This window comes from Sciurus vulgaris, assembly GCF_902686455.1.
Source record: "Sciurus vulgaris genome assembly, chromosome: 8".
NCBI lineage: Eukaryota > Metazoa > Chordata > Mammalia > Rodentia > Sciuridae > Sciurus > Sciurus vulgaris.
Window position 1 is genome coordinate 135512041 of NC_136468.1, and position 16132 is coordinate 135528172.

The following is a 16132-nucleotide window of genomic DNA, read 5'->3' on the forward strand; positions in this document are numbered from 1 at the left end:
GGCAGTGCACCAGCCTCAATTTGCAGAAGGACTTGCCCGTGATGCTCTGTCAGACTGAGACAGCAGGCGGGGACTGTGTGTCCTATCCCGCCTCTGGGTGCCCATCCCGCCCGGCCACTCCGGATGTTCCCGAAAGCTCCTTTTACTTGTACTGGTGCTGGAGAGAGACAGGATGAGTGGGGTGGGGCAGGGGGACAGCTTGAGAGCGTCCTGGGCTGCCTGCCATGCGGGGACTTCCCTCTCCTGCCCGCTCCCTGCACTCTCTCCTTTTCTCCAGGGAAGCCCCTTTGGTCTCAGCTTCTCTGAATGGTCTGTGGACCTTTCCTCAACTGCTCACCTCCTTTCCACGTTTCTTGTCCCCAGTTTTGCCTCCTCCAACCCAGCCCCCATACCAGGGACCAAACCTCAGTTTTTCCCAGAGGTGAGGCCTATAATAAAGAAGAGAGCCAGGCACGAGCCAATAGGGAATGGTGGGGACTATGGCAAACTAGATAAGCCAGGCCTGTCTAAAAGCAGCAGCTCACCTGCTGCTCAGCTCAGGTGGACACAACCACACAAGAAGAGCTGGGCTCAATGTGGCAAGAGCTTGCAGTTTTCAGAGGAAGTCAGAAATGGAGATTGTGTGTGTGCGTGTCTGTGTGTGTCATTCCTGTTTAGAAAGAAGAGACATCTCCTTCCCATTACTGGCCAAAGCCTCAGAATCAGATCAGCCCAGGACAGAAAGGGAAAAGCAGAGCCAGCCAGAGGGCTTGGCAGGAAGCTGAGAGAGCTGAGAGAAGGGGCATCCGCAACCTCGCTGAGCTTCTGAAATCCTGTGGTGCAACTTCCCTCCGCCCTGGGTGCTGAAGGCCTGAGATGCCGAATGCACTTTGAAATGCTAATCACAGAAGAAAGCGATATTGGTGGTGCCACTAATTAAGGACTGGCCTGGTTTAAACTCTGGAGGGCTCCTGCCTGTCTCTGGCCGGGGCGGGAGCCGGGCAGAAAGCTATTTTTATTAAATTGGGGAGATGAATCACACCGGCTAAGTGGACAGGGAAGGCCAATCCCAGCGGCGCGGAGACCGGGTTCTCCAACCCTCATTGACGGCGAGGGCCCAGACACGGGTCTCCAAACGCCAGCCCCGGAGCCACCTCCCTTCCAGGGTCACTGATCATGGTGGGGGCCCAGCGTAATGAGACTGGCGACAGGGCCTGGTTTTATTGGAAATGAGAGCAGCACAAGCCAGCGAAGAGAGCGGTCTGCTGAGGTCTGCGGGAGCCTCATTGGCAGCTTCTCTCTGCACAGTCCGGTTACGCTTGGAGCCAGGCCAGCACTGGTAGTTGCCAGGGGAACTGGCTTTCTCCGCCTCTGCAGGCCAGCGCCCGCCCTGCTGGCAGGAGAACAGAGCCATCTCCCCACTAGCCCGCAAGGCACTTCTTGGCCGCTGGATCCCTAGCAGCAGCAGATGCTTCCGGCAGGTGGGGCCGACGGAGCTCCATTGTTCCCATTTCACAGATGAGGAAACTGAGGCCTGACAGGTCACACACAGAAAATGAGTGAAGCTGCATTTGAGGCTCAGTCAGCCTGACTCTGGGGTTCAAGGTCACAGCCCCTGGACTCTGCAGCCCCTTGGTCTGGTCTCTGACGGATGCTTGGCACATAGAAGATCCTGGATGCGTTCATTCACTCACTCTCACGCTAAGGCATTCAATCAACCACGGACTTCTAGTAAATGCTTCCATATGTTATGTGGTTTGGAGCCCACAAGAACCTGGCCACCGTCAGGCAAAATGGCCTTTGAGAGCCAGGCAGACGTGGGAAGTGGCGGAGGTAGTAAGGTAGGAGGAGAGTCGGTCCCTAGATGATTCTAAAACCCATCAGTGCAGACGCCACCGTGGAATCTGTTGTTTAGAGGTGGAAGGCAGCTACCAGGAGAACCAGGAGCCTCGGGCAGTGGGTCTGGCGGGGACAGAGGAGGGCACAGTGCCTCATAGGAAGCGTTTCTATGGTCCATCATTGACCTTGTCTGTTACTCTAATGAAAGTTCCAAACTAACCACAACCGGCTCCTTCTCTCCGCATTGCCTGGGGAATCTCTCTCCAGCCACCTGGTACTCCTTCAGACTTCTTGTTAACCTAGAAATGTCTTACAGCAGAGAAGGGGCGTTCCTGCTACAGCCCCGTGCCCAGCCCTGCACGGGGTACGCAGGATGCTCCATCATCTTTGCAGAAAGATGAACTAAGGGTTCAAGTCTCCACCTTGAGGGATTGGCCGAGACCAGTGTCTTTTGATTCTGTTTCGAAATTTATGCCAAATCCATGCACCACTTGAATCACCAATAGCCAGAATTATTTTTGTAGCAATTTGCCTTTTGGATACTTAAAAACATACATAGCCGGGCTGGGGAGATAGCTCAGTTGGTAGAGTGCTTGCCTTGCAAGCACAAGGCCCTGGGTTCGATCCCCAGCACTGAAAAAAAAGAAAGAAAGAAAAAAAAAAAAAAAAAAAGACTAAAAACATACATAGCCATTCCTGGGTATTTACCCAGGATGGGTTCCAGGACCCGGTGGATACCAAAATTCCAGAGTGCTCAGGTCCCTTATATAAGCCCATGGACTCTGCATCCCCTGGGTCTTATCTATTTAAAGGAAAACTACATTGCTAACACCTTCCACCTACACAGAACTGCATGCATCCTTCTGTAAATTTTGGGTTTTTGGAGGGGATACTACAGATTGAACTCAGGGGTACTTACCCCCTGAGCCACATCCCCAGCCCTTTTTGTTTTTTTATGTAGAGACAGAGTCTTGCTAAGTTACTTAGGGCCTCTCTAAGTTGATGAGGCTAGCCTTGAACAGGTCATCCTCCTGCCTCAGCCTCCTGAGTCACTGGGATTACAGGCGTGCACCTGACTGGAATTGTTATTTGTTAATGTTTCCAAGCCATGTTTGGCTGAACCCCTCTATTTGGAACTTATGCATTTGGATACCTTGTTGCATTTAAGATACATTTATTTTAAAAGATAACTACGTTGCTAATACCCTAAAGAGAAAATCTTGCATCAATTGCTAGGAAGGGAAGGTTACGAAAAGAACAAGTAAGTGGTAACTAAAGGGAGTTACTGAATCCTGGTAGAGATGGCCGCCTACCTGAGTCTTACCTGGGGCCTGATCACTCCTGGGTAAACCAAGACAGATTAGCATCAGTAGGCGCTCAACCTAGTCGGAAGGATGAAAGGCACCAGAAGAGCAGATCTTCTCGCTACCGTTGAAGACTCCAAAGGGAATGGCTTTCTCTCAGGGTCATTGATGCCCTGCCTCGGAGCCAGAGAGGTGTGGGCACGGATGACGAGAGAGGCTGGCTCAGGTGACCCAGTGGCTTGGAAGTCCCGTCCAATCATGGAGCGGCGCATCCGTTCTGGAAAGGCTGCCTTCCATGCCCCTGATTCTCAGGCTCCGAGAAGGACACAGTCTGCCCAGCATCTGAGCTGTCCATCTGGAATTCCACGCCTTCCCCCAGGACTTCTGGCCCGGTGGCCGAAAATAGAATCGGTGGCTTGGCAAGCAGATGGAGCCGGGTGACCTGGGTCTTGGGCGTAGTGAGTGAAAAGCCAACGCTGCTCAGGCCGGCGTCCGCTGCACGGTGGCCTCTGTCTTGCCGTGGGAAGGGTACTTCAGGGTTGTGCTCACAGCATTGTGCACGTGTCCACCAGCCTTAGCAGACCGGAGGATGTGGGGTTGCTGGGGCGGGGGGTAGTGCCCCTGGCATTGTCAAACCAAGGGCATGAGTCAGCTCACTCCAGCCACTTGTGAAGGACATGCTTTGGGTGGTCCCCATCCCTCCTCCCCTGATTCCTAACAATTTTCTCTTAAAATCACATATACCATATTAATAAAGATGCTGAGTGCTCTCCTAGCTTCCTGGGGCTTGGGCCAGAGACCTTTCTAGATCTCCGCAGCTGGAAAGATGTTCACTCTAAATGGAAATTTAATCAGGAGGCGAGGGGAGGTTGGCTTTTCCACGCCGTGGCGGATGTGCCAGGGATCTGGCTGGGAAAAAAGTATTTCTCATTCCGGGTCAAATTCTCTGGCGTGCCTGCACTCTGCTTGGGGTTTGGATTTTGTTTTTCTGTAAACAAAATGATCTCGGGTCAACGTGGGCTTTCGTTTGATTGACAAGCACAGAACTCAGTTTGAGCCTAGAATGTGACCTCTGCAGTCTCCAGGGGAACCTCCAGGCGAGGCTCACCCTGTGGCAGGGATTCCTCGGCTTGATGGAACGATCCAGAGTGCAGAGCCCCAGTTGAGTCGTGGTGGGGCCGAGGGGATTCTGACTAAGGCCGGGATCCATCCCCACCGGGGCCAGTCCAGGGCCATCTTCTTGAAGCTCTGTGGCACCTCGATGTCCAAGCAGCAGCAGTAGGCAACGTTGGCACTGGGGGAGTCTCCATCTGTGGTCCCCAACATCTAAGTGGGGCGCCTCTCTTCTCAGGCACGTTCAGAACTCTGTAGTGGGTTCCTGTGGGCCAGGGGAAGGGACGAGACCCCAGGGAAGACCGGGCATAGCGTCTGGAGCCTGTTGTGCCCTTCTGAGCAAACCAGGGAAAGAGCCGTGCCCCGCGAGAAACTCTGGGGACACGGGGACCTTATATTCGCACAGTAGCCCTGGATTGGTAAGACGGGCTGCGTGATGGTCTGGTGACCTGGATGTTTGAACTGAGCTCCAGGGGTTAGGACAAAGAAAGAGGAAGACGCCCTTTGAAGAAAGTATATGTGTTTGTGAATTGGGAAATGGAGTGGCTTGCTCAAAGTCACGGGCTGCAGGGGCAGCCAGAGAGACGCACGTCAAAGGGCGTGAGAGAGGCCGGGGACAAAGCGTACCTGCAGGGCGTAGCCGTGAAGTGGGATTTGGAAGCTGGAGAGCAGGGGCCCCAGGCATATGAGTGTCCCTCCTGGAAATTGGCCCAGACCACAAGCCAGAGAGAAGGAGACCAGCTCAAAGGCTCATTGGTACATAGGCTCCAGGCATGGCAGGTGAGGCAGTCACCTCTCAGGGGTGGTGACAGGTGACTACACTTGGTCCCCAGGTAACTACACACCTGGTGAGAAGCCCAGAGAGGGCACTGCTTCCCCAGGAAGGAGGGCTCCTGAGAAGAGGGGCTTCCCATTCGGATTTCAAGAATCACAGATGGAGAATCAGAGGGGAATTTAGCCAGAGCTGGAGGTGACAGACCATGGGTTCTGAGTGAGAAAAAGAGACATTGTGCCAATAACAGCTCTGAAGCTCCATCTCACATCATTCCTGTCTCGGTCTGTTTTCTGAGACTATAACTGAATACCACAGGCTAGGTAGTGTATAAAGAATTGAGGTTTCCTTAACTTACAGTTTGGGGGACTGGGGAGTCCAAAGCATACAGGTGGCATCTGGTGAGGCCCTTCTTGCTGTGGAGGACATGATGTGGTGAGACAGAGCATGCATGCTAACTTGGGTTTCTCTTTCTAACGTCACAACACCACCACGGGGACATAGACACCCATGAGCTCATGGAACCCTGATTACTTCCGCAGGGCCCCACTTCCAAAAGCCATCCATCCTGTGAATTGAGGGATGAAGTTTCCAGGGCATGAACTTTGGGGGGACACATTCCAACCATGACAGTCCCCTCTCCTCGGGGTTTAGGGTCAAGAGCCAGTGCTGCCTGTCTTCGCTCATATCCTTGTTCCAACCCTTTCTACCTTTGGGACTTTGAACCTGAGCGTCTCCTTCCATAAGGCAGAATTTATGAAGACCTACTTCAAAGGGCTGTGGATTTAAATGAGGTAAAAGTCGGTAGCATGTCGAACATGACTTAGCACGTGAGAAATACATTCTTGACAAACAGCAGTTGGCATCCCCCCTCCCCCTCCCCCCTCCCCCTCCCCCTCCCCTCCCCCTCCTCTCCCTCCCCCTCCCCCTCCTCTCCCTCCCCCTCCCCCTCCTCTCCCTCCCCCTCTCCCTCCCCCTCCCTCTCTCTCTCTCTCTCTCTCTCTCTCTTGTTTTTAGGTGGTGGAGATGCATTACTTGATGATGTTCATTAAGTAATTTTGGAATTTTACTCACGGTTCCCTCAGACTCAGGGGCCTGGGTGTCTCTCTTCCTGTCTCCCGGCTGGTGGCCCAGAGCTCCTAGGTCCTCCATCCCTCCTTCTGGACAGCAGTGGGTCACAGCCCTGAGATGCCCCCATGCTGAGTCCCCAGTGGAGAGACCTTACCCATTTTGGGGAGGTCGGTGTGGCACATTGAGGATGGCCTGAACCATGACCTTCCAGGGAGGTCGACATCCAGGCCTGGCGCACTTGCCAAAGATGACAGAGACGGGCGTCGGGTTCCCAGGGTCCTGGAAAGCCAGATTCTCTTCCTTCTGCCGTGAGTCTGAGCAGCCCGCAGGTCTGTACATACCTATGGCTGGAGGGTCCCAAGGCCAGGGCCAGAGGAGAAGCTCCCCCGCTCCACTCTGCCTGTGTGGGACTCGGGGAGGGAAGGGCTGCCTGTCACCTGGTACGGGTGCCCTTGGTTCTGCAGCGAGAAGCCTGTAGGGGCTCTGTGTGTGTGTGGGAGGTTGGTGCTCTGCGGATGGAGGCGTGCTTGGAGGGACTGTGGCCAGAAGCACAAGGGTTTCAGAGTGACAGTGTCATCGAGAAAGAGACAGACGTCACCTTTATACTTTTAGCTGTGCTCAGAGGCCTGCTTCCCGCCATATTTTAACATCTCTGAAATCAGGACATTTCTTTCCATCAACCGACAGGGAAGAATCCTGTCAGGTCGTGGGCACCAAAGATGACCTCTTCTGTGGTTCAAGCCGTAAGAGTGCGGCTCTCAACCAACGGCAGCCTAGTTTGGGAAATAGGGTTTTTTTTTCTTTTTAAATGGCTCCTATTTGTATAGATTTCCTCTCTGCTAAACCCCGTGACAGATGCTTGACATGGAAGTCTCCTCCAACAGAGAAGCAGACACTAGCATGGTCCTCGTTTTCCAGAAGCCCAGGGAAGGTGAGGTGTTTGCCTCGGGTCACACAGGAATGGAGTGGTTCGTTTGGGGTCCAACTGGACAGTTGACACACACCCTCCTGGGGAGTGTTCTTAACGCAGTGTGGCGAGGCCAGCCAGTGACTGAACGGTAGCTTCGTAAACACGGACTCAGGGGTCCTCCTGCCGCGAGCAGACACCAACGCCACTCAGATGAGCTTCCAGGCGTGCTTTCTGGCTAGAGCGTAGCGCATCTGCCAAACGGGATGCGAAACCCCGCTGGTGGCTCCAGACCCTTGCGACACAGTAGGTTTGAGCTGACCTCAACTCCCGAGTGGGAAAAGCAAATTCGGCTGCATTAGGAAACACCCTGGAATTGAAGCAGATGGTCTGCAAGGGGCAAATCAAGTCCCTTCATCCTCCACAGAACTGGGTAAGAGGCCTCCATCTGGAGAGGAGAAGGCTGAGGGATGGGGCGACCAGAGGCCAGAGAATCAAGAAACGGGGACAGGAGCAGGGTCCAAGCGATCCGGGGTCTCTTTCTGACCGTAAAGAAAGTACTACCACAGTGTCAGGCACCCTCTGGCTCACAGACAATATTTCCCACCAGTATGGGCCCCTGCATTCCTCTATACCTTTCTTAATGTAACACAGGTCACTCCCTCCTGTGACTTCTCGGTCCCCGTCCCCTGTGATCTTTTCCTTTCTTTCTTTTTTTTTTTTTTTTTGGTACTAGGGATTGAACCCAGGGGCCCTTAACCACTGAGCCACATCCGCATCCCTTTTTGTATTTTATTTAGAGACAGGTCTCACTGAGTTGCTTAGGGCTTCACTACATCGTTGAGGCTGGCCTCACACCTGCGATCCTCCTGCCCCAGCCTCCACTGGGATTACAGGCATGCGCCACTGTGCCTGGCTCCCCTGTGATCTTGAAGGCCCTCCCTGTGCACATTGGAGGATCTCCTTCAACTCTGATGACACGCCCATGCTCAGCGTGGTGGAGAACTTGAATGAGACCCAGAGTTGCCCCTAAGAGGAGACACTTAGAGACCAAGGTCGGAACGCACAGCACCAGCACCCTGGCTGATGAACGAGGGGCACCTTTCAATCGTGCTCCCCGGAGGCGGCTGGGGAGATCTGAGGACTGTGGATCCCTGGGTGCTGGGAGGGAGACTTCTGCTCTGGAAACTGAGGCACAGCCAAGATGCCTCTGCAGCAGGGGACCTGACCTTGGCCTGGAGGTGGTGGGGTCTGACCAGAAGTTACTTCTTCCCAGAACATCTAGAGCGCTCTATTACGCTTTGTTTTTCTGATTAGAAAAATCAAGCATGTTCATTGTGGGAAGAGACAGACAGGGAATTGAAAGAGCATCAAAGCCACACAGCCATACCCTAGGTGCTCCGTCCCATTCTGGACACAAAGTAGGTGCTCAATAAACGTTTGTGGGTGGAGTCACCAAATGTGTTCATGCAAGCAGGGGGCGGGGAGGAGGTCTTTCCAAAGCGCTTCTTTCACAGAATCTCCTCCTACCCAGGGATTCACTTCAACATCAACCGCCACTCTTGACAATTTCAGGTCCCTGTCTCCTGTGCCTGGCAGGGCATCTCAGATCCCTTTAAATCCAGAAAGAAGGCAGGGATCTGGCTGTCTGTCTGCCGCTCCCTGGACTCCATTTGGGTCTTGTTACTACCATATTTGATAGATGAAGGAAAAGATTCAGAGAAGTAAAGTAACAGGTCAATGTCACACAGCTCGTGAATGGGCGACAGAGAGAAACCCACGGTGTCTCCAAAGCTACTTCCTGTAAGGGATCCCTCCTCATGCTTAAACACAACTCCTGGTGATGAAGTCACAGCCCTAGCACATCCCCAGCACACCCGCTCAGAGATGGGGCAGGACTGACAACCGCTCAGACTTTTGATGCTCCAGAGGAAGGAAGTGTGAGCAGGGTGTTTCTCATTCTTCCTCCCCCTCAGCCTCTTTCAATCCAAGGAGAAAAGAGTCATTGATCTGATCAGACAAAACTTGGGATACAGGCTGGGCTGCATTTTACTGGTGGATGTGGATCCTGGTCCTTCACAATAAGACCCCGCCCTTCTCCTGCGCCTCCGCCCCAACTATTTCCGACTTCAGTCTGTAGATGAGCTAGATCAGGGCTTCCCCTGAAGGTTGAAGGATCTACCTCCCTATCAATCATCCATCTTTCTGTAACCTGTCAATCAGCTATCAGCTATCAACTGCTTATTTATCATCTATCATCTCTTTCCACATCTCTCTACCCCGGCTCCTTTGCTCCCCTCTTCTTCCCTTTCTCTCTCCTCCAAAAAATGGCACAGGTGGCTAAAGAATTCTTGAGCCCCCGATCCCCAAAGTTCCTCTTAACCTCTAACGTACCTGAGAGATCAACTTCATTTTCTCAATCAAAACACATTTATTGGTGAGCCACTATTATCAGAGCTTGGGGGAAATTATGCTGCGTAAATGGGAGATAAAATGAAGAAGAAAATTGGTCCTTCCTGTTCACCCATCAAAAATATTCAGAAAAAAAAATGCATTCCGTGAATGCCTACAGTCTTCTTTCCTTATCACGGTTCCCTAAACGATACAGAACAACTATTTACAGCATTTACATTGTATTCCGTGTTTAACATCATCAGGAGATGATTTAAAATACACAGGAGGGCTGGGGAGATAGCTCAGTCGGTAGAGTGCTTGCCTTGCAAGCTCAAGGCCCTGGGTTCAATCCCCAGCACCGCAAAATAAATATATAAGTAAAATAAAATACACAGGAAGATGTTCACGAGTTCTCTGCAAATACCTGGTCATTTATACAAGGGACTTGAACAGCCACAGATTTTATTATCCTCAGGATGTCCTAGAATAATCCCTGGGGCTACCAGGGACTGATCTCAGGTTAGAATTCCCTATTATGTAAAACTTCTGCTTTTCATAGATCAATGAAAACCCTATTTTAAATACATTCGGAAAACCCTGAGGGAAAAGAAATTAAAAAGACGGATCTCACCATTCCACCCTGGTGGATGTAACAGGGCGCCCTGCCTGATGCTCATCAAAGAATAAAGACCTCACTGGGACTTCAGAGGCTGGAAAAACCTCTCCTTTCACAACCGGAAGCAGATTTCTGCCAGGCAAGTGGCGGGGATTTAAACATCCTTTGGGGCAAGCTCTTCTTTTGTTCTGAAAGAAACACCTGAATGGGTCCATTATCTCCTCAAGAGCAAAACAAGACGGTGCCAGCGGCTCAGGAGAGCTGATTATCTGCTATCCTGGGCGCAGATGGTGAGGCCAAGCTCCTCTTGATTCCCTGGAGGCTGCTTTGTTTGGGGTGGATGGGGTTAGGTCTTTATTTCCTTTCGGTTATGGATTTAGACCCCTCCGTACCTCAGGCCCAGGTTCCCAGACCTTATCTCGTGTGTTCTGGGGACTCAGTATTGCCCACAGAGAGCCGGTCATTGCAAGAAGAATGAGAAAATCCAATTTTCAAAGAAGCTGCTCCATCTCGGGGGAGCCCAACACGGACTCTGCTGCTGAGGTCCTGTAGATGGCGCAGTCAGAGGCGCACAGAGAGCCGGGCGTGGCGCACGCTCCTGCAGTCGCAGCAGTTTGGGAGGCTGAGGCAGGAGGATCTCGAGTTCCAAGGCAGCCTCAGCCACAGCGAGGAGCTAAGCAACTCAGGGAGACCCTGTCTCTAAATAAAATACAAAATGGCATTGGGGAGGTGGCTCAGGGGTCGAGGGCCCCTGAGTTCAATCCCCGGTACCAAAAAAAAAAAAAAAAGAAAAGAAAAGAAAAGAGAAGAAAAGAAAATCATGCAGAGACCAGAGCTAAAAATGAAGAAGTAAGTAAATGCATAGAACAGAGTCTACTGATGTGTCAGGCCAAAGAAAGAACACCAGTGGGGAATTTCGCTGAGCAGATTGCACACAGAAGGGATGAAGTCGGGACGTTTTAAGGGCTAGAAAGGGATTTCCATGGTACTGTGCTAATGAAGGATTGACAGCTAGCCCTGTGGCCAGGAGGAAAGGTCCGTGGGTCTCTAGGCAGATCCACTGGGTAGAAAAGGGCTTGGGGTTCTGGGACCCGGCATGCAGGCTCAGCAAGAGCCTGTCTCCGATCAACTCGATCAACTCCAGTGGCTACAAGATGATACATGAGCGCCGGCTTGGATATCTGCAGGCAGGCACCGATGGCTGCTCCCTCCTACAGAGCTAGTGAGGACTTCAGGAAAGGCATGATCCTTGGTGACTTCATTCTTATGACATTGCCTTACGCAAGGACCAAGGGACCAGCCCCCTGCACCCCATGGGTATCGGTGGGGCATCTCATGAAGGGGGCCTACAATTCTTTTTTACGTCTTCTTTTTAGCTGCACATGACAGTAGAATGTATCTTGCCACATCATACAGACATGGAGTATAACTCCCCACCCTTGTTGTACTTGACGGGCAGTTTCACTGGTCGTGTATTCATACTGGAACGTCGGAAATGTCCGGTTCATCCTGCTGTCTCTCCCATTCCCCTCCCCCTCCCCCCATCCGGTGAACCCCCACGCCTCCCTCCTTCCTGCTCACTGTGAGTCTGCACCTGCCTAACACAGAGGTCATTCGACCGCTGGTTGTTTTGGGATTGGGGAGCCTACAATTCCAAGACTGGATGTACAGATGGGAAAGAGACCATATATAAAAACAGAATGCGGAATCCAGCAAGCTGTCCAGGAAGCCAAAGCAAGACCTCTGAGGCCATCAGCCCAAAACAGCCAGGACTCAATCCCTCACCCCTCCCTTGCCTGCTGTTCGCACTCACTTCAAAGGCAGGACCAACAGGAAAGCGCGCTGCAGGCAGCCTGCCGACAGCTTCCCCGCGCCCACCACACCATCGGGGTGCCAAGGCCACCCTTCCGTCCTCTAGGCAGCTTCCTACCAAGTGATGGCGATGGCGGATGGGAAGCTTCCAGTAAGCAGCCTTCCTCACTGTCCTTCACGAGGTCTCTGTTTATTTCCAAACTTCTCACCGTGACATCATGGATTGGGAGGATGGCGGAGTTGGCGTATTGGACAAAGACACTGGTGCTGGTGTGCTGCTCCAAGGCACCCTGGTGGGGTGGGTCAGCTGCTCCAGGTTCTCAGGCAGGACAGCAGCCAGGCCGGAGGAAAGCTGGGGAAGACCCCCAGGTGCCTCGTCTGACAGATCATCACCTGGAAGATGGAGCCCGGCATGTTAAAACCTCCCCCAGCCATAATTACATCCCCTTTAGAAAAACTATTGTTTCAAAATCATGTCACACCCTACCAGGTGGCCTGGACCCTCCCTTATCACCCAAACTAGGTCCTAACCCCTAATCACCCTGGACTAAAACATCAAGACCCTCACAAACAAAGTTAGCTATTCAGAGGGTAATATACCAATTAAAGGGTCAGGAGATTCAGCCCCAAACAGGGGGGCCCAATTTCCTGCCCCCGCTCTATGGGCACCACACAACCCCTCTTGAAGTTGGTCTGTGCCATTCCTATGCTCTCGGTCAAACGTCAAGAGGTGGACCTGGGTCAGTGGCTCTCCTGTAATCCTAGCAGCTCAGGAGGCTGAGGCAGGAGGATCACAAGTTCAAAGCCAGCCTCAACAACAGGGAGGCCCTAAGCAACTCCATGAGACCCTGTCTCTAAATAAAACATAAAAATGGGCTGGGGAGGTGGCTCAGTGGTTGAGTGTCCCTGAGTTCAATCCCCAGTCCAAAGAAAAAAATAAAGGTAAACCTGGGAGAGACTCTGGAAACTTCTCTGGGACCCCCCAATAAAACTGGAGGGCGGGAGAGATGTACAGTCCCTCTCCTCTCGGAGAGAAACCATTCTCTCCCTTCCGAGGGTCCCCCTTTTCCCTTTCCCTATGCCTTCCAATAAACTCACACCTGCTACTCTGAGCCGCGTGTCTGAAATCTTTCTGGCATGAAAGCAAGACCGGGGCAAAGAGGGGACCTGGGCGCTGCCTCGGCTTTCTACGGGCCTCTGCCCTGTGACCCACCACCTCTAGCAGCAGAAGTAAACCCCATCCTGGGCTGTCTATCCCCCCTGGAGATTCACAACTTCCGGACCAACTCGCTGGAATATTCTTGGCTGTACCATGGGGAGTTAAAACGAGGGTTTGCTCCCCAAAAATCACAGATCAATAAAGGGCCACACAGAGGTTAGGGTGGGAAGGCAGAAAGGCAACTGCTCGGAGACCTCGGGGTGCACACTCCGCACTATCAAAGAACCTGGGAGACCCAGGTCTTCCCACAGAGAGATGTCAACCTCAACGCAAGAGGCCACAGTTCCTCTATCACGGCAGACATCAAATAGGGCACCTCAGAAATACTTGGGGGAAGAGAGAGTTCTGGAAAAGACTCTCATTTTTTTTTTCCAGTTGTACGATTTATAATAAGGTCAGTAGGCAACAAGAAGAGAAGGTTAAATCAAAGACATTAGAGCCATCCAAAAACCTATCAGGCAATCATCTAAAATAACAGAAATCTACGTGCCAGGCGAGAGAGGATACTCACAATACATCCCGCAGAGAAAAAGTCTGCGCCATCCGACGCTATTTTTATGATGAAAAATGACCACGCAGATGGAAAATGTACAAAAGAGATCAGGAGATTATTTGGCTAAAATCTTCAGGGCTGTTATGTCTGCCTGGGGGTGCAAGGGTGTTCTCTGGCGTCGCCATCCTGAGTGGAAAGCAGAGATTGAAACCAGGAAAGACAAATGCTATTTCAAGAGCTGTCCCAGTGGCCGAGCAGCTTTGACCTGACCCTCCTCCTGCTGGTCCCATGGGCCTCCCTCCGGGGTCTGCCTGTCTGGCCAAAATGCCAGGAAAGAAAGAAATCACAGTTGAGGGAGATCTGTTCAGGAGCCAGAGGGGCCGGGAGCCAGGCTCTCCATGGGATCCTTCAGCCACCGGGGTCCTTGGAGAAATGAGGGACTGGAGCGGAGAGGCAGTTTGGGGCCAGGGTTCGCTGACACAGGCTGGGGACGGTGTGGCTTTGATAGGCCCCCAACAGTAATCTCCCCAAAACGAACCCCAAGTTCTAAGACTGTTCTTCAATAGGCGTGATGGACATTTCCCCCATTTCGTGTCGGTGTGAACAGAAGAATCTTCAGACGATTTGACTCTAAAATTGAAACCAGATCAACGTACCTGAAGCCCCTCGCCACTGACACTCTGCCGCTGTCACTTTGTAGCTCTGTTTTCATGAATGAGCAGCAGACCAAGCTGGCGATGGCCAGCCCGGGAAGTGTCAGGGACAGGATGGGCTCCTGACCATGCAGAAGGAGCTGCCGTGAGCGCCCTGCTTCTGACCAGGAGTGGCCCAAGCTTCTCTGCCCCTCCTGAGAGCGCAGCTGGACGCTCAGTAGAGCAAGGCCCCAGCAGAGACCTGGGGACTGTGTGTCCCCAGTTTTGATGCTAGTCTCGCCGCCCCCTGGGGGGGTCAGGAAGTCCTACTGCATGTCCCTCCCAAGTCTCCACTGGGCTGTTTTTAGGGTCCCAAAAGGGGAACCGAGAGTCTTGGCCATCCCTCCAGGCTGTCTTCTGCTACGGCTGGGCACACTTCCAGTGCCGGTGGCCGAGATTAGAATTGAACAGAACGCTTAATTATTCAGAGGAGGCCAGGGTGTGTGTGTAGGAGGGACACAGAATGGGCAGATGGACTCCATCCCTGTCTTTAGAAAGAAAATGCCTTCAGTTCTAATAACCAAGTGGCCAGACCGGCTACAAGTGCTGACTTCTGGTTCAGAGACTTGAGTTTGAATCCTGCCTCTAAGCAGCAGTTCTATAGGTACTTGAGTGAAGTACTTAACTTCTGCGCCTCGGTTTCCCCCACGGCAATGGGGTCACGATGAACTTTATGGCACAGAAGGAAACAAGATCATCTGTGCTGGGCCCTGGATGTGGCAGGGGGCAAGGGCTTATATGGTGGCTATGGCTAATAATCTAAGTAGTTCATTTATTGGAAATAATACACATCGGAGAGGCTGTGCTGTCCAAGAGATGTGTGGGTGTTGAAGCTCTTAAGACTAATAAGAGATGGAGACTCTCTGCTCTAGGGATGGAGACTGCTCTGGGGACTGACTTGCTCTGGCATGACAGAGGTGACTTGCCCTCTCCGGTTGGCAAGTCACATAATGACACTCCACCTGGGTTTCCTCTTTTGAGCTCTAATCAGAACCCCACGCTTTATTTTTTCCTGTGATGCAAACGTCTGAGCCCTGTTTGTTCTTTTCTTATAAAAAACCCTCCCTCTACCTCTGCCTTCTCTCAAAAATTTCTGTGATCCCGTCTCCGGACTCTCTCCTCCTCCTCACGTGTCAAGTCAAGGTTAGGGTCCGCTTCGCTCTTGTAATCTCCTGGAGACACCAGAGGGCTGGACCAGGACAGCAAGGCCAGCAGGCTGCCAAGTTTCCAGAATCATGCCAAGTCCTGACCACTTAGCTTTAAGGGAGGGTGTGTCCACCTGCACACGCCTGATCCCTTTCCAAGTTAGTAACTGAATGTGTAAGGGACTTCCGTCACAGCATCTGTTTCTGATTCTGGGATTCCTCTTCCTTCTGCCATAAACACCCCCCTTTACAACCATGGAGGCTTAAAGAACAGCTGTGGCTATTGGTGCAACAGCCGTGTCCTTTGCTCTGACTTGTTTATCTGTTTCTTCCATAATTGTTTCTTGAATGCCAGATGCGAGGCAGGTTCATTGTGCCCTGGGTACCGCCTGAGCTCACTGCATCTTGGGCTGCCATTTCTGCTGCCTGCCTGAGTCCGTGGAGACAGCACACTCCTACAGAAGTCGCATAAAGGGGCTTTGTATTACAGCAAAGGACAACTGAAGACTCGGAGTCACGACTGAGATGCGCCCTTAGGTCTCAGGGAAGCTGACCAGGGTGGATGGAGTCTTCTCCAGTGCCTGAGCCATCCAGGACAGTCAAAGCCCCAGGAACCAACCAGGTGGCTGAGGCAAGCTGGGAAGAGGTGCCTGTATTTGGGCCTCAAATTGCTCCAGATTCCACAGGAGCTGGGAATGTGCCTTGGAGAGAGAGAGAGACACACTCGGCTTTGGCTTAAATCTTCTTCCAACTTTTATGTCTGCACTGAAATTAAC